This window comes from Trachurus trachurus, assembly GCF_905171665.1.
Source record: "Trachurus trachurus genome assembly, chromosome: 17".
Taxonomy (NCBI): domain Eukaryota; kingdom Metazoa; phylum Chordata; class Actinopteri; order Carangiformes; family Carangidae; genus Trachurus; species Trachurus trachurus.
This window is the reverse complement of record NC_139900.1, coordinates 33,980,793-34,006,887: the sequence shown is the minus strand read 5'-3', so window position 1 is coordinate 34,006,887 and position 26,095 is coordinate 33,980,793.

The window sequence follows — 26,095 nt, the reverse complement described above, 5'->3', positions numbered from 1 at the left end:
TTTTTTACAATCTGTCAGTGCATATTTCAAGCAGTACTTCTGTATCTGCCCAGATTCACCATAATTTAAAACTGGATGTGCCCGGTGAAACCTTATGTAACGTGGGACCATGAGAAAGTCACCGTAGCTTCACTCGGATCAAACTAATAGCAGCTGGACCCTGTGCCCTTTTCAAATGAAATCTTGTAGACTCTACAGTATTTCTCTTGTTTCATTTCTTATTTCGCTGGAGACTAAAACCGCTCTTAGCTACGGCACTGACATTTTTGGAAAGGTGACTCAAAAGAACCTGAATTGATTCAATGCGGCTGGACAGCTTGAAAGAATTGAGTTAGTTAAAAGAATCAGGCCTCCCAGCACTTAGACACACACACACAAACACACACCGTTGTACACAAACCACTCTGAAAGGTGCATGGGCAAAAGATGTAAGACGCTTTCTGCATGTCTAATGTAGAAGTAATGTTAAAATATGAAGCTCCCCAGGGCAGGCTGTATCTCAACTTATGTTGTGGGAAATATGTTTTTTTTTTCTTCAGTTGAATTATTTTATGATACTTCATCAATATCTCTATTAAAGACTTTGGTGGGTTTAAACATTCCTTATGTCATTAATCACATCCTCAAAGTAAATATGATTCTGCCCTGAGAGCGGTCAATGGAGGTATTAATTATCCTTCAGGATTGATATTGAATATCCTATATGTATGTGAGCATGAGGTACAAACAGATGTCGCCACTGTAGCTGGTGTAGTTCTGGGTCAAAAAAGTAAATAATATTTAATGCACATCTGATGTTGGACATCAAAATAACTTATATTGAAAGGCACGCGTCACGTGAACACATGCAGTTGTAATGGTCCTCCTCAGTTTCTTATTATTTGCTCTGAATGCAAAGATATCAGTTTCTTATTAATGTGGCCTGAATGCAGTGAATCTTGTTTTGTTTTGTGGGTCTTTATTTTGTGCAATTTGATATTTATTCACTTTTGTGAACATGCTCTGAATGCAGAGATGCATTAGAAGTCAAATATATCGTTTTGTTGGTCTCCATTTTGTGCAGTTTGATATTTTTTTATTCACTTCCATACATGCAGTTGTCATGGTCCTCCTCAGTTTTATTCATGTGCTCTTAAATGCACTTTGCTCAATAAAGAGCAAAATTATTTTTTAAAGGCTTTAAAAAATAATTTTTCTTGGTTTGAATTCTATAAAAGTGGGTCGTGACTTAATGACCATGGGAACATGTGGGTCCCAGAGTGAGACTAGTTGAGAACCCCTGGCCTAGGGTAACGCTAAGGTCACCGTTTCTTCTCACATTTACACCGTTGCTTCATGGGCAATCTTCATGCCAACACCTCTCTGTCTGTCTCTGCCTTTCTATTTTTCTCTCTCAGGCTCTTTCTCCTCCTCCTTCCTCTCTGTTCCTGCCTCAGATCAATGGGCTGGATGACTAGAGTAAATCTTAATGGTCAGGGTGTGTGTGACAAAGTTTCAATGTTTGTGTGTGCATGTATGTGTGTGCGTGTGTGTGTGTGTGTGTGTGTTTGAGAGAGTGCATGCGTGTGTGTGTGTGTGTGTGTGTCTCTAGTGCAGGTGAAGTATTGCTCACTCAGCACTGTCCTTCCCTCTGGGCACCACCACACGCCTGCCTGCCTGCCTCCTGTCCAGCCACAATCAATTTCACAGTCCCACACACCAACACACCCAGAGTCACTCACAAGAACACACACACACAAAGACATAAACAGATACACAGAAACAGTTTTTAGGAAATCTGGTTATAAGAGCATAGAACTATTTGAACCTCTTAATATTAGAATTATTTCAACAAGAAATGTTCTTGCTTGAAATGAATACAATGAGCATGCTGTATTTACATTAAATTACTTTGCAGTGTACTTTTAGTCTATAAGGAATCTGTAAAAACCCTGCATCTGCCCCATCACTGCTGATATTGTTAAAATCACATAATATTTTAAATTCAAACATTATTTTATCTGAACAAACCTCCTGTGCATTATACATGAAAAAGACAACAGCCATATATGCATAGTTGCATACTGTACTGTATGTCACTCTATGAATTTGGATTACATTTTCTTAACAGTTCATTAGACAGAACACATATGAAGGAGTGAAAGTTGTGATAACCACTGATTATCCTTTTCTTTTCTTTCTTGAGTGTCATGGACATTTTTGGAAGTGTCGAAGGCGGAAAAAAACAACAACAACAACAAACCGAGAACCGTAAACAACAAACAACACAATACGTGGCCAAAAGTCAATTTACTAAATCTGCCGAAGTCTGGGATCTTTTAACCTCTGTGGTCAAAATGTCCCGTGAAGGGGCGGTGCGTGGCGCAGTGGTTAGAGCGGCCGCCCAATGTAGAGGCTACAGTCCTCACCGCAGGCGGCCCCGGATCGAATCCCGCGTCGGGCAGCCCTTTCCTGCATGTCATTCCCCTTCTCTCTGCCTCCCCCTTTCCTATGTGCTATTGAATAAAGGCAAAAAGCCAAAAAAATATACTTAAAAAAAAAAAAAAGTCCCATGAAAATATTCCCTCTATGCACAATTTAAATTTTATTAAAATAGGCAATTTCCACATGTCATTTTATTTAAAAAATTGAATCTTATTTTTTATGAATGTGTAGGCCAGGTTATGTGGAACAAACCTTTCTTTTTTCATGCAGTACTAAACTCGTTGCATTTGTTTCATTTACTCTGACAGAGCATGCACCGCGCAGTACAACAACAATAGCGGGAGAGGTTGGACATGTCGAAAAAAACAAATCTTAAAAACTATTTTCTGAAACCAAACAGGTCTAAGGAGAAGGATTATGATGCGTTTTTTAATGCATCTATATTTCAAACGCATAGCGAACAGACATATGAGTTCAAGTTGGAAGAACGTTGCGTTACTATAATGGTATGAGCCAGTCCAGAACAGTGCTGTGCTCTCCAGCCGGTTCACCTGTAACTCACCTGCAGCTGACTGAGCTGTCAGAGGAGCTCTGCTGTCCCTCTCTCTTTAGCCTGGTGTTTGGCTGCACTTTGTGAAGAGTTCAACATGTGAAGAAAAGTTGATCAGCTGAGGCAGAGCTCAGTGGATGTGGCGGCGTTGATTTATGTTGTTGATTTATAACATCGGCAAGAAAAAAAGGAAATTAAAAACATTGTCGATCATCCTCTCAATCGCCAATAGAGGATCGTGTTGCCTGTTGCCTATCGAGCCTGTAGTCACAGAGGCAGTTAGGCCTACTGTTATTAATCGGTTAACGAGCGTCGGTCATTGGTTATAAAATATATTCAGAATGTGCATCCCTGTTTTCAATAAAAAGATTATTAATCGACATGCCTTGATATCATTCTGCATATCATTTATTATTTTAAGCTCAATAAATTCAGAAATTAGGCTACTTGACCGGAATTTCAAACAATTGTCCGGTAAATTAAAAATCTGCCTCACGTTGTTCGGTGCCATTTTTTTTCTAGCAGAGACCCTGATCAGAATATTGTTAGCAGGCTAATGCAGATTGCAGAGATTAATATTATATACATTCATACACATACAGTGGCTTCAGAAAGTACCCTGACCAGAAAATCAAAAGCTGAAGTCTCTCATTCAATCCTCTTTTGGCGGCTCTGAGTCTCTACAAGCTGCACACCTGGATTTTATCCCATTCCCCCTTGCAGGTCCTCTCATGCTCCAACCAGTTGGATGGGAAGCATCTGTGAATTGCCAGTGTCAGATCTCTCCACATATGTTCTATCAGGGTCAAGTCTTTGGCAGGGTCTCTTAAGGAGAGTCAGAGTCAGAGACTTGTCCTGAAGCCACTCCAGCATTGTCCTGGCTGCATGCTTTAGGGTCATTGTTGTGAAAGGTGAAGCATTGGCCCAGTCTCACGTCAAGTACGCTCGGAGCAGGTTTTCATCAAAGGCTTTTTCTGGCTGCATTCATTCTCTCTCGCTGCCACCATGCTTTACCACAGAGATGGTAACAGACATTTGTCTCACTCTCATCCTGACCAAAAGGTTACATTTCTCTCTCATTAGATCAGAGAATCATTTCCTCTTTGATACTGTTTAGGAAACAGTAGCCTTTTACTCAAAGTGGCATTTGTCCGGCAGCGCTGCCATAAAGGCCTGATTGATGCAGTGCTGCTCAGATGGTCATCCTTCTTGGAGGTTTTCCCATTCCCCCAGAAGATGTCTGAAGCTCTGTTAAACTGACTGTTGGGTTTTTAGTCATCTCCCTGACTGAGGCCTTGCGTGGTTACTCAGTTTGACATGGTGGCCAACTTCATGAAGAGTCTTGATGATCTGCTGCCCAATTTGGGGCCGATTATTTTTGGCCCGCTGCCCATGCTCGAATTTTAATTTTTTTAATTGTTTTAGAGCTACCTACTTTAAAAAGAGCCATGTGGATGTTCAGTCATTTCATGCACTTGGAGCTCACAGGAGCTCTGGAGGGGAGGCTGGTTGGCCACATCGGCTACTCTGCTTCTTTTCTCCCAACCCTCATTTCTTATGTTTTGTTAACTATAAAAGTTAAATGTGACAATGATGTGTGTGGTTAGACGTGAATAAGAGAAATTGCTAAAAAGCTGATATAACATGAGGAGAATGTTTAAATAAATAAATAAAAGCTCAGACAAGGGACGACACGGGTAGCAGACAGTTGCCCTTCTCAACCAGAGTACCAGTACCAGTAACTTTGCTTTGCTTTAACAGTGAAACACAATAATAACAATAATTATTACAATAACAATACAACAATAACAATAATTATTCATTTCAAAATTACTGTATGAGTATGAGTGTTTATTTTTTGCACAATTAGCCGATGTTATAGGCATATTTAATTTAATGCATTGCAACATGAATGTTTAGTTTTGGCCTGCAACCCTCCACCCCGATTCATTTTTGGCCCTTCACTGAGAAGAATTTGGTCAGCCCTGGTCTAAAGGTTTTATTTCACCATAATTGAGGCCACTGTCCCCCTGGGAGTACTGCAAGCTTTGGAAATGGTTTATAAGTTCCTTTAACTTGTGTGATATTAGTTTTTGTTCTGAATTGTGGGACCTTTTCTGCAGACAGATGTGTGCTTTCTAAACTGTACCCAAACAATTAGGTTTGCTAGATGGAGTCAAATTAAAATCAAATTTTAGACGCATATCAAGGAAAATAAAAGCAAATAAGTCATCTGAGAGCACTGCAAACGGTCTGAATAAGTTTTTGATTCTTCATGAAATTTCTAAAAACAATTTCACTCTCTCATAATGGATAATTGTGAGTAACAGCAGAAATTGTATGAATTTAACATGAAATCCGAAACACAGCAGTGTGTGAAAAATGACTGGCAACTGTCTCTCATCAGTGTCATGTTAACAAGGCTCTAATCTGACTAACGCATTCAATTTCATCTTATTCTTTGTGTTCATTTGGCCCTGTGGACCCCCTCTGACGTCAAGTTTGTAAATGATGGATAGAAAGTTAAAGTGTTGGGGTTGGGCACGGGGTCATGATGCAGTCACGTTTCAGCAAACACTGATGAATTCCTCAGTTAACATTTGATTTCAGTGTTTGTTCATGAGAGCGTGTGCTGCAGGCCAGCTGCAGCCTGATTACCACATTTCATGTTTCCTGCCCGTAATTGTAGACTGTGTCTGTGCATATCTATATTGGTCTGCGAGTGCACTCAGCGTGGGTCCTCGCTCCAATCAGTCTATGATTTCAGCGCAGACAGATCTTCATCACATGTAAGTGAAAAAGAGCCTGATGAACTGTAAATCTGCCTCATCCTCGGGAAGCGTGAAGTAGAGAAGGAGAGACCCCACTGTGCTTATATGGCATGGGCCAGGTGGTGTGAGTGAGTGCAAAGTGAGATGAGGTGTGTGTGTGTGTGTGTGTGTGTGGTGGGGTGGGGTGGGGGAGACATTCAGCAGGCACCTGGCGCTGACAGGCTTTCATTGAGACTGCGATCCAATTCAGATTCAGCCCCCCTATGTTGCTTTGAAGGGCCTTGTGACAGCTTATTCCTCCTCTCCTCTCCTCTCCTCTCCTCTCCTCTCCTCTCCTCTCCTCTCCTCTCCTCTCCTCTCCTCTCCTCTCCTCTCCTCTCCTAACCTCTCCTCTCCTCTCCTAACCTCCCCTCCTCTCTATGGGGGTGCCGTCATTACCTGCTGATTACAGAGCTGTCATTCCTCGCATCTGACAAGCTCTCTGATTGGCATGCGTGTGGGCGTGCATTTGTGCTGCTCACGTGGTTCGCTCATGCCCATGTGTGATGCCCTTCTCGCATGCATGCTTTTTTCTGACTCTTAACGTGTGTGTGTTTTGGCATCTGTGTGGGCACCTGTGCCTGCATGGAAGTGTATGGCTGCGCCCAGCCCTTACGCTGATTATGATTGCAGTGTGAACGAGTGCTGCTGCTCTGGAAGAGGAGGGGAAAGAAGAGTGAAAGTGAAGCGTTTGTTCTCGAAAGCAACCGCTGGGAAAAGCAGCGCAATTGAACACTTACACTAGTCTGATGTCTAGTTTTTCTGTTTGTACAAGTCTTTCACACCAGTATTGCATAATGAATTATAAATGGACTGTTTTGCTGTTCAATGACTGTGCATGCCTTGTTCATGCAGCATGAAGCATGTTGATTTTGACGGATCAGATTTCCACCGACAGATTTTCATAATTGTTTCACTTGTCACTTCTAATGCAGAGGAGCAAGGCAGCACACTGCAGATTAGAGTTATTATTAAATCATTCATAATTATTATTGTTGAATGCATAAAGGGAAACCACTGTACATGCATTAGTAACAAAATAAAAACAGAAATGTGTATGGTGGTGCACAGCAAGTAGAGATACAAAGGTTGAGTGTAAATGCAGCATTATCTGGGCTGTGACACGTAACCGGGTCATTAATGCGGGCAACAGCAAGGTCATTAAAAAGTGCCAGTGAGGGGAAGTGGCCTGATTGGCTGTTTGACCTTTAAAGGGTAATTGCCACTTTTAAAAACTAATAAAGAGTCTGAGATTCTGAAAGGAAGCCAAACCCATTTTACTGGAAACAATAAGCCCAAACAATAAAAGTATGTTTCTCCATAAAAACATGAAGCACATTATTGGGAAATGGCTCTTAAAGGGAATCAAAGTGAAAACTGCAGATATTTTTTATTCTTTTCCCCTTACCTTTAGCTCTTGAGTATTTCAATCATATAAAGACAACCTCCCCTATGCTGTAATCTGCACTATTCTTATTAATAGCAGGGGTTGCTTCATTTTGTAAAAGTTAACCCTTGAAATGCTTTCAGCTGTCTTAAAAAGACTCTATCTTCAAAGCACTAATATCCAATTTTTCTGTCTTCTAAAAAGGGAATAGGAGATTTAAGTAAAAAACTTTATGACAGCTTTACTGGCTCTGAGTTAAAAGGTGCCCTCCATTCAGCTAGCATGAAAGAGTGACTTTGAACAGCAGCATTTTGGAATATAGATCGTTTTCGCCACCCAGACCATTGTCGCTTCAAAGCCTCCCGAGTTCCTCTTTGGCTCTCCAGCCTTAGAAATGGTTCCTTGTAAAAAAAAAAGAAGAAAAATTGAACGATCCGAGATTGGAACCAGGGATGAAGACGGCCCAAAAACCAGGAGTCAAGATGAGACAGACAAAAAGAGATAGAGGGGAAAAGGACAGAGAGAGAAATGAATGCTATAAGTTATAAGAACGAGAAAAAGAGGACAACCTGAAAGCACAAAAAAAGCTAAGAAGATGCAGACAGGTGAGAAGACACGGGAGCAGACAGGATTATGGTTGACTTGTGAAGCCTCAGTGAGCAAGGACAGATAAGGACAAAAGCTGAGAGGTTTTAAAGGGATAGTTCAACATTTTGGCAAATTGGCCCATTGCCATAATCGCTATAGTCATAGCAGTAGGTTCGTTACCTTTAATTGTCGGTGTAAGCTATTTTTAGAACGGAGGAGCGGAGCGTCAGCACAACGCGTCTACACAATCACCACGCTATGAGATAATAATGGAACGTTACGAGACGGAGCTGTTTTAGAGGTAAATTCATGCAAAACCGCTGATGCGCGTTGCGTTCAGGGACAGTTTTTTAGCAAGCAGACTCTGTATTTACCCTGTATTTACCTCAACAACGGCTCCGTTTCATAACGTTCCATTATTATCTCATAGCGTGGTGATTGTGCAGGTCACAACTTGTCCACGAAAGCGTTTTGGAGTTGTTGGGTTGTGTATTTGATGAGTTTGATGAGGAAAACCAAGAAATTCCTTTAGCCTCCATAGCGTAGCCCTGAGCAGCCTGACGCTCCGCTCCTCCGTTCTAAAAATAGCTTGCATTGACAATTAAAGGTAACGAACCTACTGCTATGACTATAGCGATTATGGCAATGGGCCAATTTGCCAAAATGTTGAACTATCCCTTTAAGACAAAGATCAAAATAGCAACAGTGAAATTCCAACTGGACAAGAAAAGTCTGTGGAGGAGATGGAGCAGGCGGCTGAATCTGGGAGAAGTGTGGCCTTTACTGGCTGACAGTGTGGTCTCCATGGCTGGTGACGGTGCCAGTGCAATAATTACCACTTAAGTGCTTCTCCTTAAATGTGTCCATGACAAACATCATCACCACTGACACCACCATCACCAGAGAGAGGAGGTGGCGTCCTGTGGTGGTGATTCAACATCGTTAGTGAACACGACTGGCTGAGGGCATTAGAGACGCAACATTACACCACACCACGCCGGGCACTAATGACCTGGAAAACTAGATACCATCTCTTCACTTGCCATCTTTCACTCACCGAATTCTTTGTAAAAAACCTGTCTGGAAAAAAGAAGGACAGAAGCGAGAAGCACTTTGTATAGATGTTGTGCAGTTTTTGTATTTATGTGTGTGTGTTTAAAACACGCACAAGATACTGAAAAGCAGAAATCCCAACTAATACATTGGTGGTGAAGTAATCTGTAGATGCATTCAATCTTCAGCCCTTTCATCTTGCTGTGTGTTTGCTCTAAGCCCACATTTCGTTATCTTCTCCTCCGTCCTCCTCGATCATAACGCATCACACCCAGGTGGTCTCCCACAGAGGCATTGTGAGCAATATGAAGAGTTAACCCGCTATCTACTGGCTCTGTCTTTAAAGTTGCTCCTCCCTTCTACTCGATGCAACATCTGTGAAATAGGGGGAGATGGTGGAAAATCCCATTTCCAAAAAGACATCACAGCAAGGGCTCACTTATCTGTGAAGACTGATACAGCAAAGGCATTCGAGTGTGCGTGTTCGTGTGCTCGTGTGACTGCGTCCGGCTGAGCTTGAGAGTACTTTATAATATTCATATGCACAGACCCAAAGACGACTCGCCCGCCTTCTGTTTGCATGAGTGCGTGCGCCCGTGCACGTGCACTTATGTGTGCGCAGCGGCATGCCCTCGCAGCACACAGTAAGCACTCCCACATCAAGGCTATCATCATCTCACCTCCTGCTATTATCACCACTTCTGACAGCCCACTCCCAGCTAAATTAATTTCCTCCTTGTTCCAAATGTTCGGCCTCCCTCCTTCAAATCGCTCCCTCCTGTCATCGCCACCCTGACCAAAGCATTTCTCTGGCATTTGTCCTCATCCTCTTCCATCTTTTTTTTTTGTTCCTTTTTCCCCCTCTGTGTCTGACAATGCAAGGAAAACACGGTTTTCTATCAATTTCTTTTTTCATTTACACCTCCTGAGAGGTTACTGTGCCTTACAGGGATGTGTCTGTATCCAGTCTAACAGTAGCTGTTGGTCATCGCCTTCATCCAGGGAGACCAACAATATATATATATTTTTAAAAAGACCAGAAATAGAGAGAAAGATTGGAAGGAAAGTGGTGATTGTTTGGGAACCATTTGGTTGTACTGGCTTTGCGGAAAAACCCATTTGCACATCATTTCCATTATAAAGCATTAGACAAAGACATGGATGGTGACTGCGCAGTGGCTCGAGCTTCTGTAATTTACGTTTCTTTGGAACAGCTTTTTTCATTTCTGTCACATGTCTTTCCCAAGTCATTTATGGCTGTTACACATGTGATTCTTAAATAAAAATTAAGTCAGACACGGCTACGAAATGGAATCCAGCTCAGACAATTAGTTGCACCATCTGCCTCGTCTTCCACCAGTCCCCTGTGTGATGGGAGTAAATACCAGCCAAGTTAGTTAAGTAAATGCCACCGACCCACTGGTTTGTGTTTGGACTCATCGCCTGAATAATAATAATATGATTTTATTTTCTTGTATGTTCCTGTGAAGGCAGACGTCGGTCATTAGGTATTGTTTAACGAGAAGGGTGGAGGGAATAGTTTGCTTGATTAAGCCGGACCATATGCTGCAGTCACAACAGAGGACCCACAAAACTATCAAAACGCAACAACAGCCCTGAATCGCAATGAAGATGCACTCATTTGCCCTCTGATCACAGTGGATCCACTAGACCACAAGAGGTCTGTCTCCCCCCTCTCTCTGTTTCTAATACGTGGGCTCTATTTTTGTTCTAGCCCCAAGTGTAGGCTTTGTGCCTACATTTTGGGAGGTAGAGCAATGCTTGTCTTCATATGTGTAATTCATATTTCAGTTGCTCAGCTGTTGTGCATGAAATTGGGGGGAAAAACTCTCTAGGGATGAGGGATGTGCCAGATCCTCACTGCAATTCTTTTGTCAGACACGATCAAGGTTTGTGGTAACCACGACATGCCTGTTCAGTGCTGCTCAACAGGGACAGCAATTATGTTTGATGCTACTGTGATGGAGCTGGCCGATGTTTTAATGACGATGCAAACCAACCACTTGTGGGAAGCTTGCCTATTGTTCTTGAAAATAAACTTCCTGGGGTGTTGTATAGCTCAGTGGGTAGAGCATGTGCCCCTGATACAGAGGCTACTGTCCTCACTGCAGCGGCCCCGCTTCGATTCCCCCGGTGGCCCATGTCATGTCATTTCCCCTCTCTGTCTCTCCATTTCCTGTCTCTTTTCTGCTTTCCTATCAATTTAAAAAAAATTCCTGCACGGGTATGGATGGGATCGGAGTGGATAGGTTGGTAGGCTTCTCTTTCTAAGAAATAAAGTGGTACAGACAGTGGTGTAATAGGGTGTAATATGCAGTATAAGAGGAGATTCCTAACCTGACCAAAGTTTGCAAATTACACTCATTTTCTCACTTGTTTTCTTTTGTTTCAGCAAAAATACAAAAAATAAATTAAAAAATGGAGATTAAAAGTAGGAGGGATCACTAAGTTTAGATTTTTTTTTTATGAATCTCACAAGAGAACCACTCTCTAATGGCACAAGCTGCTGCATCAGAAGAAAACTCTTGAGGGTTTAGTCTTAGTTTTTGGGATAATGAGGAGGCCTGCCTGCCTGAGATCTTAAAGCTTTTGAAAGAAACATTTTAGATTTTTGTCACAAGTCTTTAATAGAATCTAATAAAGGTTGCTGCGCCAAGCTCATACTTTTTTAATCCATCTATCAACACAACACAAAATTGCTTTAAATGCAGAAAATGATTAGATTCTGATTTAATAGTCTGTGAATGAGAAACCCTCTGATAATATATTCCACCTGATCCAACCCTCCTGCATTGTCTCATCTCATTCTGTGCATTTATTGCTATTCATCTATTGACTCCTTCCCTCCTCCTCCTCCTTAATCTCTCAATTTCTCCTTGCCTTCAATCAGTTTATGTATCTTCTTCCCACCTTGTGCATGCTTGTACTTCCTCCCCTCTTTTGACATTTGTCCTCTCTTCTCCAGCTCACGCTCATCTCTCTTTCACCTCTCTCTCTTCCTCCCTCCATCACAGCATGCTGAACTGGGATGAATTAACCTTTCTAGGGAACAATGCCATTACAAGCATGGCTGCATCCCACTATGCATGTATGTGTGTCTGCCACGTGTGTGTGTGTGTGTGCGACACACAGCGACTGTGCACACACGGTCGCGCCGACTCTTCCAGGGGGAAAACATGGATGCAGCCTTTTGTTTTTGCTCTTGTTTCAGATTACAGTTTGTTTTATTAATGTTATGGTAATCTGGTTCCCCCGCCCTCTCTGGTCGCTGTGCCTCTCGAAATGGGGGAATGCTCGGAGGACACCCATTGATCTAAGCGGCTCCAGAGACCTCATGCCACTCAGCCAGTTTCTACCGTGTCAATCTTTCATGAATGCTGCTGGAGGAAAGTGGCCGTTGGGGAACTACAACAGACAATATGCTTAAAACAAAAGGGGCTGGAAACACTGGCGGGAGCCATCGGTGGAATGGCCAGGCCCTTGTGTGGCTCTATGGCCAACTTGTTTTTCATTATATGCTTATTTACACCCCTGTTTTTCACTCGGATGACTGATTGACACAAAACGCCCGCAGCTAAACCTGCTGCAGTGCTGGTGAAAAAAGGTTAGGGTTAGGTTGTTTGTGGTTGTGTGGCTGTCCTCATCATGAAGTAATTTACTGCAAATATCAATCAATGTCTCAACGTTTTTCATGCTCCAATGTGAAGCTTAAACACAAACAGTAATGTGTTTAACTTTTTACTTGATTTATCTCAAACGGTTTTGCCACAAGTTGCCTTCACACTGTAGACGGTGCTTTATAATAGCTCACCTGCGGTCTGACCTGCAGATTATTAATATCCTTACATGCGCACGGAGATGCACAGGTACGTAAAAACAATTAACAGTAGTGAGCACAAACATTATTGCACATGCATACATAAAACTAATCCATTGCTTATTTGCCTCTCTTTCTCTGCTTTTATCTTTTCCTATACGACTCTCGATCTAGCCCTCATTTCCCTTCACCTGCAGGAGACAGCCTATGAAATATTAATTACGATGCACTATCAAGACTATGTGCTTAGCCTGCTGAGAAGCCCTGTGTGTGTGTGTGTGTGTGTGTCTTTCTTGGGGCTTGTCTTCTGCCTGTTAATGACCACTGTTTTCGAGACCTCTTGCCCTCTTTCTCTCCACTATTGTCGGTCTCTCCCCTTTCCTGTCCCTCTCACCTTCAATCTTTTGCCTCAGCCTCTTGCCCCCACCGCTCCTCCTGCAGTCCTTCGCTCTCCTCCTCCTGTGCCTCCCAACCCCAGGTGCAGCTTTAAACAACTAGCCTTGAGCACCGTTGACACCTCATCAATGCAAATTGAATCTCCTCCAACTCTCCGTCTCTGTCGTTCCTTTGCCGTCTTTCTCTTTTCACTTCCTTTCAGAGATTATGTGGTAATGAGGGTGTCTTGCTCGTACAGTGAATCTTGCCTCACCTCACTTTCTTTCGCTTTTCACGTTTGCGTTCTCTCTTCTTTGCTCTCGCATGTTGTCACTCTCTCGTGCCGTCCCCTCCCTCTCGCTACCTTCTGTTTCAATAATAGAAAGTGCATACGTATGTGTGTGTGTTTGCGTGTGAGAGAGGGATGACCTGTGTGTTGAGGGATAATGAGACCTGTGTGCTTCAACTGGTGTCTGTTCTGCTTTGTTAACCACTGTGCACGTTTACATGGCTCAAATTGCAGCATGAAATGAGACAGTCTGAAAACTCACACATAGACAGTCTGCTAATAACAGCAGCTTTTGGAAAAAGCCATTTTATATCGCTATAATTGAAACGTCCATACATTTGCATATCCAGGTTTTAATTGGCTGTTTTTTGCTAATGGTACTGACACTCTTGCTTGAAGATGACAAGTTGCCCTTCGCTATGTAAAAACATGCGGTGCAGTGTGTGAAGTGCTTGGCGTTCCAGCAAGTGAGTGGATTTCTTGGTTTAGGCAGTCTTCCTTTTTGTTTCTGTTTTAATTTGTTTTTCAAAATAGCGGAAGATGTTCGCCATAAGGGCTCCAACAACAGAAGGACCGTTTACAGAGAGATATTTTTCTCCTCTTTGATCGTCTCATTCAAATTTGTCTAAAAACCATTTTGCAACCCAGCCCTCCATTACCCCGTCTTTTGTTTTTCACACGCAAATACACACGCCATCCACAAAGCCAGTGAAAAGATGCCCAGATGTAAAGTGTCTGAGAGTGCCGACAGAAGAAGATGCTCGCTTTCAGTTACACTCTATTATCATGCATTTGAATTCTGAACGAGGCCGGCCCAGCGTGGTGGAAAATGTCACCTGTCACATTAGATGATAATTGTACCAAGATGAAGGGAGTGGAGGCAGAAGCCCTACTAAGCTATTCTGCTCTTATCTTCAATGTGGCTGTATTAGGAATGCACATGTAAGATGAAGGACTTGGCAATTGGCTCCCCACATAGAAAATGAAACCAGGACTCGATGTGTGCTGTTGGTTGGGAGGAGGTAGGCGCTGCATGTGTCTGAAAGAGAGAGAGAGAGAGAGGAAAGAATGATAAGCAATGTGCTGTGTGTGTGTCTGTGTGTGTTTAACGGACAGATCTATGTTGCCCTTTCAGTATGGAGCCAAAGATTCCCATGGCGCCCAGGGTCAACTCACGGTCACTGACGTCCGGTGAAAGACAAATCTGAACTACGCTCATGTGTGTGAAATGTTCGGTTAATTCAGGTCATCACCAGCTACAGAGGAGCCTGTCACAACACAAATTGCGAAATGAAAAATGTCTCTTAACGTATTCATGTGTGTCTGTGTGTGACCATGCAGTATGTCCTCGCGCCCAGACCTTCCTGCTCTTTTTAATGCAACACAATGAATCAACATGTGCTGCAAATGTTAAAAGTTGAGATCAGAGGTGCAAATCAAGAATCGTGTCTTACTGCGCTCGCAGCTGTTATTTATTTATTTTTAGCTGCTTACAGCTAAATCAGCAAGCTAGAACCTTTGGCTGATTGCCCCCAGGGTTTGTCTGTGCGTACACTGCATGCGTCTTTGAGATGAGTTTAGTGTGAGTGTGTGTGTGCATATACTGCATTACATATGTTCACATGTCCACATTTACATTAGTTGTGGGCAGCGACTAACCGACCTAACCACATCTACATTAAACAGTCCCTCTGAGGGCTCTTAACCTGCTGTCTCTATGCACTTAATGTTGGATTCAGCATCTTAGACAAGACAGGCTGGTGTAATTATAACACTCACCTTGGTGTTGTCAAGCTCCTACATGGTGAGGGGATAGGAAAGCAGTCAGAGGTTAAAGTAGATGCTTATAATTTGCAAAGCTTTTTCTGTACGGCAGATTTATGATACATGATCTCTTCACCCTTTAGATTTCAGCTGAACCAGGCTTTCGGAGTCAAAGGTAATCATTCAGTTCTTTAAATCACAATAGTATTTGTAGTTTGAGTGGCATTTAGGGGGTAAAAGCTAAAACAAGATGGCACAGTTATGGGAAACTACATACATGTACACACTTATAATACTCACATTTGATCTGACAGGGGAAAAAAAGGCAACAGCAATCTGAAGTCCAGGCACAGAGATCCCTCCTCTGAAATGATTTTTTTCTTCAAGGCTATGTTGAATTGATCTTGCTGAAAAGCTCAAATTACACTTAAAACTGTTTGCAATTCTGTTGATGCTTTTCAAATACATGATGACATTAACTCGCTATCCATGTTTGAGTCTTTCTATGTAACAAATTAATGTGTTTTGTTAGAGCTCACATTTTTTCACTGCCTCAATCTAATGCAAAACAAATAACACCTCCAGTGGTTCCTTATTTTATGCAATTAGAAATATTGTACACAGTCTTAGACTCGGTGTTTTGCATGTAGAATCCTGTTTTATTATGTCATGAACACGTATTTGAACTGGACTTCCTGGATCAGTAGCAATATGCCCACACCAATGCAGCATCTTGATGTGCTGTTTGGGTTGGACTCAGCAGGGAATCTGTTGGACTGGCACAGAGTCGGCCCAGTGATGGGCAGCCCTGCAGCAATTCCCCACCATTACCACTGTACTGAGACAGAGAGAATTACACAGGTGGTTGTTAGGTTGTAAACGACACATGCAGGGAGGTGTGTGTTTGTTGCCTCCGTGTTTACACTTGGACCCAGCAATTGAGAAGAGTGAAGTCAATACCGACCCAGTTAGAGACGGAGGGAGTGCAATCCCTTATGGGTGCACTGTTTGTTGTAATGGGTTTAACATGGTTCCTTTCTCAGCTCAATGAAAAGTGCCGGGCACATACACTGCAAATTGCACATACAGTACACTTCTTACACTCTTACTTCATGTTTAAGTCATGAGGCTCCACCGCTCTTTTGCCAACTCAATAGACACACTACTGCCAAAATCCACTGCCACCCCCCACCACCCTGTGTTTATTATTCCAGTTAGGGCTGCCATTTAATCTCAATGTGATCAAAATAGCAATATCCAGTGCCGGAGATGTAATATTTTTTAATAAAGGTAAAATGGGTCACAACAAGTGATGTATTTCTACAGAAATGCCAACAGGAATCAATCCATTTTCCTAAGTGACAATGAAAGCAGAAAATGCATTCTAGCTAAAACTGTGTATCACAATCACAGTATCTGCCCATATTGTTGCAATATAATACAGTATGTTTTGCTGAACTTGAAGCTGTCCAATATGTGCATCCAAGCAAACAAAATTTTTACCTCTTTGTCTCAAAAACCTGTATTTTCAACAAGTCTTGTGAGCATTGCAATACTGGAGATAACTCTACTAGCAGCATTTTGAGGACTGATCACTGGCCTTTCTAATTCGATGATCAGTACATAACATTTCCTGTTACTACCTAACAATAAAAGTAGGGGTGTGCATTGGCACTGCCCTCACGATTCGATTCGATTACGATTCAGCAGGTAACGATTCGATTCGATTCGATTCTCCGATGCATTGCGATGCATTGCAATGCATCAAAATTCTACTGCACACAACATGGCAAATTTTTCATCAGTCATGAAATATTGAACAACAGATTTTATCGGCTGCTATGTATTATCACTCTCCTGTATCTTTGACATAAATGTCATAAAATAAAATAAAATTGAATGGTATAGGTATTGGATATGGGATTTTCAAACCAAAATTTCATTGGTCGATTGGTCGCAGGAAAAAACAAACAAACCTTTGGAGCCGTGTCCTGTCAATATTAACTCAAAAATCAATATGACTTAACTATATGAAAGACTACGGGGCTTTTATTTTGAAGGGCCCGATACAGGAAGTCGTGACACTTTCTGTTGTGGTTGTTTTTACACGGCACGGCAGGTCTCTCTCTCTCTGCATCAGAGACCCCCAGCCTGAGCTCAGTCACTCACCCTCCTCTACTGTGTTTATTGGTGATAACGGGCATACTGCCTGTAGTAGCCTAACGGTAAAACCCGACCGGCTTGTTGAGTCTCGGACCCAACATGACCGGACTCACGAGCGTTAATTAATTAATTCTCGACCCGACCGCGGGTGAAAAAAAAAAGGAAAAAGAAAGCCAGCGGCAACACTGCTACTGCTGGTGCTGCTGTTTAGCATGTAGCTACAGGCTGCGCATGTCGTTGCTCCGGAAACGCCCCCGGAGGTAATTGAAACTTCACAACTTTATTTGAGGCCAGAAAATAAACAGTGACATAATCGATTATGGCACGTTGCCGCATCGATGCTGAATCGTGCATGTCCCGCATTGCAATGCATCGCCGAATCGATTATTGTTGACACCCCTAAATAAAAGGCATCCACTGTTTCATGGGTTGAATGTTTCTAATGTGAATCAGCAGCAGTAGCAAATATTTGCTCTACAATAAGGTCTCTGGTGGTGCTATGGTGGTTTCTTCCTATGCGTGGGTCTCTGTTTTGCTTATCTCATACACATGCATGAGGACGCACATGTACACACGCAGGTTAGTCAATACACAGTATTACCCATATGCCACATAATTCCACATCAACAGGTGACGTGCTGCACTATATGCCTGCAAAGACAGGGAATAAGAGTGCATGTCAGTAAACATCGATACAAAAGCACTGCAGCTTTACAAATGCTTTATGAGGACAGAAATGACATGTTCAGAGGACAATGAGGATATACACAGTATGGTTTCAAGAATTACACGGAATAGCCTTTGTCTGCCTACAGGAAAGAGCCCCTTTAATACAACTGAGATAGAATGGTAAACGGTTAACTGCAAGGCTGAGCTCAACACTAGTGCTGAATTATATGCATCAGTGGTTTACTATGAGTCCTTGATGCATGTAACGCAATTTGGGTCCAGCACAAGAATGGATGACCCTGCCACTAACACTGAAAACTATAGTGAGGTAATTAGTGAATGTAAATACACTGAATGGTTGTTGATTAAAATAAATATAATATGACATGATTTCATGAAAAGCTAATGAATTGTAACTTTGCAGTAGAAAGAAAGATAAATACAGCTGGTTATTATCATCTGACTGCTCACATTTGCTGTCCTATCAAAACTTTTAAGATGCTGTCACATTTGCTGCTCTCAGCAGTTACTCTGCTGAGTATGATGTTATTATAACAGAGAGGAACGACGGACAGATCTCTTAAAATGAGACTTTAATACCATTCAATATTCAATGTGGGATTGAGGGAAGGAAATTCAAAACGAAATTGAAACGTCTCTATATTGTGCTGACCTTTTGCCTCACCATAGAACGACAAACAGATTAATTATGCAAATAGATCAAAAACTCAGGGGAAGTAACGCACGCACAGACGCGGAGACACAAACATTGCACTTTGCAGCTGAGTTTATGGAGGGCCAGATAAGCACAATCAATGTCGGCCAATTATTCTTGCTGCTCTAAGTGATTAGCTGTGCATCTGCGTGCCCCTCCCTGCGTTTGTTTATGTGATGAGCTCTTCTGATAGCTTTATACTGAACTGTGTCTGCATAAAATGACCATCAGTATTTCTCATGCTCCACAGGGACTTGATGAAGAAGCTTTTGTGCGTTTTTTTTTTAATTTTTTTAATCTGACCGCTTGATGAAGTGCCTGTGGTTGTGGTGTAAAGGCCTATATGGTAACAAGCTATCAGGGTAATGAGTCTTCTGATAGCGACATATCAGGGCCAACCTCTCATACTGTGAAATGAGCTTAACACCTTTCAAATATGCCTTTGTCATTCAGCTTTCTCAAGGGCAAGCATTCATTAGTAGCTCTGTTATGTATCCACTGCAGAGCAGATATTAGATAAGATAGGAGAATTTGCAGCGAAGTCTTACAGTGGTTTTAGCACAATAAACTGGTTGTTAGTGCACCTATGTGCAATGGGAGGTCAGTGGTCAGTGGAGATCGATATTGGGTACATCTTTTTATGCTGATAGCTGTTAGAAAGTTTATGTGTGTATGTGTTTTAAAAGTTAAATTGTTATTTTGCAGGTGTTTCAAGAAGGAGAGAGAGATTAAAGGCGGGAGGAATAGGAGCAAAACAGCCAAATGAATCAGGGTCATCCCTCTTCTGCTCTTTTTGCTCGGGGTGATTCATGAGTCGAACACCTCAAATCGGGGCTCCATATTTAATAACCTTGACCACCTCTCCTTTTCTTCCGCCCCTTCAGCATTAGCCCACATCCAATCCCTCTAATGTTCAGTGAATAACGGCTTTTACGGCCAGTTCAGGTGTGATACAGTGTAGGAGGCGGGGAAGGCTCAACCAGGAGGCCAGCCGGTGAGGCAGGCAGGAGAGGACTCATGAATAATGGATGGGAACAGAGGGGCCATGTTGGGCTTGAATGTGAATCGCCTCCCCTGCAGTCACCTGGCTTTATCACAGGCTTGTACTTACACTTAAGAGGTGTGCTCTGAATGTTAAGTCCTTCTTTCTAGTTGGATCCCATTACTCTGACTCTGATAACTTGTTATAGGTCACTCGCTGAGGAAGACTACTGCTAGTTGCTGATAGTTGTCCTGAGGAAAAAGGGCCCCTGTGACTGATATTGTATTATATATATTAAATTCAATATGCTTTCAGTTACATAGCACCAAATCATAACATACATTAACTCAGGGCACACTGCAGAGGGAGGTCAAGACCTGACAAAATAATAGAGAGAAACCTCACAGCTCCCACCACAAGCAAAGGTTTGGCACCGGAAAGTGGAGAGGAAGAACTGTCTAACAGAACCGGACCAGTTGGAGGCCATCTGCCTTGACTGGTTGGACTGAGTGGAGAGACAGGGGGAGGAGAAGGAAGAGGGACCAGGACCAGTTGTCTTCAAGCAGTTGTCAGATTGGTTATGATATTAATTATAGTGATACTTAATTTTGTAAATATGTACATCAGCAATGAATAGCACCAATTATTAATAATAACAATAATAATAGTTAATTAAATTAATAATTAGAAAGATTGGAGTTGTGAGCGATACCAGCAGAATGAGGACAGGGAGAGTGAGGGGAGGGGGGCACAAAGTACAGTAGAGAGAGGACACAAAGTTAATGACATGCAGTAGTGTGATATAAATGCATGGGGAGAGAGACACTCAGTACGTTTACATGCAGAGCTTAATCGAGGACTTCTGTCCTTGTCTCAATATACATGCAACTGAGAAAATCGAATAACTGACGGGGTCCGCCCCCTCATGCGCCGTCACCTGTTGTTTCAGTGGGTTAATACGCCCCCTGTCCTGTTGACTAATAAAACAATCTAGCTGGTTGCGCTGTGTATGTGTGGAATGCATTGAATCTGCGCTGACGTTGTTTTTTTTTTCTTTACTTTGCGGGGTTCGGGCGGCTTCTCTGCTCCACTTTGTGCCGTCTCTACGGTTGTGGAGCATGAGCACGTGCATTGTCCAGTTATACTCCGACTAAGGTGTTTACATGACGGAGAAAATCGAATTCCAATCGCATTATCTGGGTGTCTTAATCGGAGTTCTCCAACTCCGATTTCAGTCGGACTAAGGTGTTTACATGCACTTCAGTTGTTCAGTTATAGTCGGATTAAGGCAATAATTCGGTTTTTTCAAGTGTCATGTAAACGTACTGAGTGAGAGACGGTGTGTGTGAGAAAGAGAGTGAGAGAGAGACACTTGGTGTGTCATGGGAGTTCCCCCAACAGCCTCGGCCTATAGCAGCATAACTAAGGGACGGTTCAGTGCTCACCTGAGCCAGCCCTAACTAAAACTTTATCAAAAAGGAAAGTTTTAAGCCTAATCTTAAATGTAGAGAGGGTGTCTGTCTCATGAACCCAGACTAGGAGCTGGTTCCACAGGAGAGGAGCCTGATGGCTGAAGGCCGCATTTTCAGAGGAAGATGTTTTATATTATGGTACTATTAGTTGAACTGATAAAACTCATGGACAACTTTCGTGTAAAGGGCCACAAACCAAAAACTTAAAATGTCAAATATTCTCTCTGAAATCTAGTGTAGTAATATTAAAAAGTAATGTAACATAGAAATGCTGAAGAACAGAACAAGTACAAGGTGATATAGTTTAACCTCCAGTGGTCTCTGAAAGATAGTGAATTTAACAGTATATTATGCACAGAAGTGGGAACACTGTATTAGCTCTGTAGCACAATGAAGGAGTTCCCCTCACTGACTGAATCGCTGTATAAAACAAGATGCAGACAGGTTCAAGAGGTTCAGTCACTTCTCAATGGGTCATGTTGAAACTGAATGTGATGTGATGTTGGTGTGATTAGCAAGTCAGAAGGGTTTTTAACAATATATCTGAATGGGAATCAAGACAGGGAAGGACTAATGGAGGTCTTAAAAGTGAAGCTGAATGAGTCCATTAGATCTTTCTATTTGGTAAATTAAATTCCTTTGCTTTTTGAGACATTAGTTGGACCACATAAGACATTTTAAGATGTGAATATGGGGCTCAGAAATTCTTTTGAGGGTTTTTCCTGAGGTTTTTTATCGACCGAAAGATGAAGAATGTTATTGAATGAAGAAAGTGAAAGTGAAAATAGTATTTAGCTGTTTCCCTGAAGTTGAAAGCCATGTTTTGGAAGGGAAATGCTCTACAATATGATGCCATCATGCCATATAGAAAATCTAGAAAAGATCTGCTCCCATTTACCAGTGGACGTGTTTCCCACCTCTCTCATGTTGTGAAGAGCTCACAGTGTGCATTTAGATTTATGGGGAAAAGAGATACATTTCGACAAAACAGTTTTGGAGTGCATATTTTCACTGTTGTAAAAACTCACTGCTAACCCTCCTTCCCCAATTTAATCCAAGTGCAAATCTTGCCCATGTTCCTCTTTAAGAAAACACCTGCAGATACTCAAAGCGCTGCAGAAACTCACAACAGCTGCAAATTCCACACTGCAACTTAAAGATCCAGTGTGTAAAATGGGGGGAAAACCGTGATATCTAGCGTTCAGATTCTAGATTGCAGCGCTCACTCGCTCGCTCACACTCACCCCTCCCGTCGGCAAAGTGACGGTGGCCTCCGAGGACAAAAAACTTGTTTACCACAACTGGGACGACTGGAGTATTTCAGGAGCATGGAACGATGAGGTGAAGATCTAAACCATTTTATGATATGTCTGCTGTTTCTTACTCCTCCTTCTTTTCTTCTGCCTTCTTCGTTGGTTTATTTATGAAGGTGAAACTCACAAAACATCCTCTTGGGCTGGCTGGATATTCCATTCAGGCTGCCATACAATCATGGCAAGATGGCAGCACAGACCCTTGCTATATGTGTAGACAAAAGGAGAATAATTATAAGGCTACGAAAACCAAATTAACTTTATTTTACATTAGTGATTATACACTTACAAATATATTCATAGGTAGTATATTCCGATTTTGTAATTATATACCACGCCAATTATTACACACTGGACCTTTAAGAATATATCTGAATAACACTTGCACTGCAAAACTCACAACACAACAGATGTGTTTGCGGCGACACAAAGTAACGGACCCAACTTAGGACACATGATAGCATACGCTCTCTGCTTGCATGTGCCTTTTGTTAATCAACCGGTTTTCAAAAAATTATCCTCAGTCATTTTCCATAAAGAGCTGAAGCGGCGAGCTGATCCCCCTCTCTCAGTAGGTGCATATAGCCTACGAGTACACAAACAAACACACACACGCACACACACACATTCAGACACAGGGATTAGGTTTTTCGGTCAGAAGCCACTGATTACAATATGTTTATTACTCTGCAAGCCCAACTGCAGAGCTCTTATCAAACACGCACACACACGTACACAGTTTTTGCGCTGCTTGTGAACTGCAGAGTTCTTATTAAAAATTGATCTGCAAGCTGTTGTGTGTCGCTGCTTCGCTGAGGAATTCATTACCTCTTTGCCATGCACCACTGTGTCCCACATGCACGCTCCTACACACACACACACACACACACACACACACACACACACACAGTTTATGCACACAGCATGCCTGCAAGCAATCCCGACCTGTCAAATAAAACAACACCCTTTCGTTTAGAATATTTGAGATTCAAACAAACAATGCTCCGGTGGGAGAGAGAGAAGACAGGTAGAGAGAAACAAACAGGCATCTAGATGGTGTGATGATGATGATGATGATGAGGAGGAGGAGGAGAGGGGTAGTATGACAGGGAAATGGTGAGTGAAGAGTTGGAAGGAGTAAAAAGCGCCCCTCAGAATCAGATAATTGTTTGATGGTAGCCTTTTAAAGGAGGATTGCCAGTGTGTGACAGTTTACTCTTCTCTGCATTCCTCCCTCTCCTCGTTCTTCAGTAGCTCCTTCATCTTCTCAAACCCACTGCTTCGACAAATCATTCTTCCATCATTTCCTTCTCTCCGCCTTCACCCTCCCTGTCTCAGTCCATTCCCTCTCTCGGCTGTGACGGCCTTCACGCTCTTCAACTCGCTCACCTGTTTTTCTTTTTTAAGCTTTTTTTCTTTTTCTTTTTCCTTTAGCTTCAAAGCTGTGATTATGTACAAACAAGGCACGAGCAGTAGAAATTGAATTCTGGTTGAATGATTTACTCAATCTTTACCCTACGCTCTCATGTATTAACTAAGGCAGCGCTGATTGAAATTCAGCACCACATTTCACAACCTGCCGAGTGTCCCTGAAAACCTGCTTCAGAGTGGAGTGTAGATGAAGACACAAAGAGAGAGAGATAAGGGAAACGGAGAAAATGAGGAGCGATATCGGCCATTTTGTCTGCTTGTCTGTTCTCCTGTCTTTCTGTCTGTCTCCTTTTGGCCGTAATGACCTCTCCACATGATCAATGCACCTCCGAGAATAGCCATTCACCTTCTCCTGGCCCTGTCATTTTCTCTCTGTCTGCCACTTCTTATTCACTCCTTTTTTCCCCCTGTGTATCCAGTCACTCTGCGACCACTCCATCTCTCTCTCTCCCTTTCTATTTCTCGCAATCATTTTCCACCCTTCCGCAAGCCCCCTGCCCCTCTATTACACAGCAGGCCACATTAAATCTCGCCGTGTCTGTAATTTTTCTTCATCTCTATCTTTTTCTTTAATTTCGGCTGCAGTTCTGACTCACACCTCTGCTAGTATACCCTCTGCTATCTTATAAAATGGACCTCATTTATGACAGTTTCGGTGTTTCTTTGAAACTTTTCCAAACTTTTAAAGAATAGGTCAACATTTGGAGAAATAACATACACTGGCTTTCTTCCAAATACTTAGCTGAGAAGAATTTGAAGCTTGAGGCGTCCAATTAGTTTAGTTTAGCTTAAAGACGAGAAGTGGGAGGAAACAAATAATGACCAAATAGTAAAAGTGGCATCTATCGATATCACATGCACAGACATATACTGTATGTACGCTTTTGTTTTTCTTCTTCTTTTTTGTTGTTTCTTTTGTGTCTATAAGGGCACAACATGGCAAGCATTTGTATTATTTAGCCACATCATATTGTACCCATTACACTGATGCTACCTATGTTTTGTGCAAAAAAACGTGGAGAAAAAAAAAGGGGAAAAAAAGTGGCATCTACCATCACTTGTTAAAACCAACCAGTCCTATTAAGCTGGCCTGCTTTCCTTGCTTTTATTGTCCAGTATATGGCCCAGGCTGCTCACACTATATATATATATATTAGGGGTGTCACGATTCTCCAAATCCTCGATTCGATTTGATTTTCGATTTTAGGGTCACGATTCGATTCGATTCTCGATTTGTTTTCTTTTTCTTACAGCACAGATGTCTATGCTATTTTCAGACTAGTCTAGTCTACGATCATTGGTTTTATTCATCAAATTTTGTACAGTAAATCTTATTTCAAAAGATGGGCTACATATAAGTGATGCAATTTCCATAATGTATCACATTAGGCACTAATGGTCACATTTAAATAATTTCTTTACAATATAAAGGTAACATGCCCCCAAAAATCCTGATCCAGGGGCCAAAATTGCCCCCCAAGGTTTTGAAACAAATATATTTATATCTGTACATTATCATAATTTTATTTTCATTAATTTACCGTCGTGTCTCATTATTCTCCTGATGTCGGCTTAATGTAATGTAAACGAGATTGCGCTGATACGCGAGAGTGATGTGACAGCAGGGCAGAGCTGCAGCTGCAGCACTGCATGGACCTGATGATCAGGTCCTGATCAGACTGGCGGTGGCCCACATTGAATCAGTCCCGGATCCTCCACCGTCAACAGATCCCCCGATCCTCTCTTTGACTTCGACGCTCGAGATCGTGACGTAATTTCGATCGATTTCGATTTTTATATATATATATATATATAGTTTAAAATGTTGTGTTTAATATTACATATTAAACAAGCAAAATATGATGTTATTTTTTGGAGCTGGTGGAAGTTGGATGTTTTTAACACTGCACAACCTACTCCAAGTATTTATGCTAAGATAAGCTAATCACCTGGTGGCTCTATGTACATACTGTATATGAGATTGCTATTAATCTTCTCTGCTAAGTCTGCAAGCCATTGTGTGTATTTCCTAATACTGTATGTTGAACAGTTCTTATCAGATCTGTTTAATCCAAGAGTTAAAGGATAATTCCATCTTATTACATACTTACAGTAGTCTTGTTGTCTTAGTTTTTTTCTGTCACAAGACGCAGAGCTGGTACGACGGTCAGACAGGTTGTGAACAAGTCAAGAGTCCAGCAAGAATGACCAAAGTTAATTTGCTTTATTCTGTCTGCTAAGAACTCCTAAATAGTCCTCACTGCACAGGAGA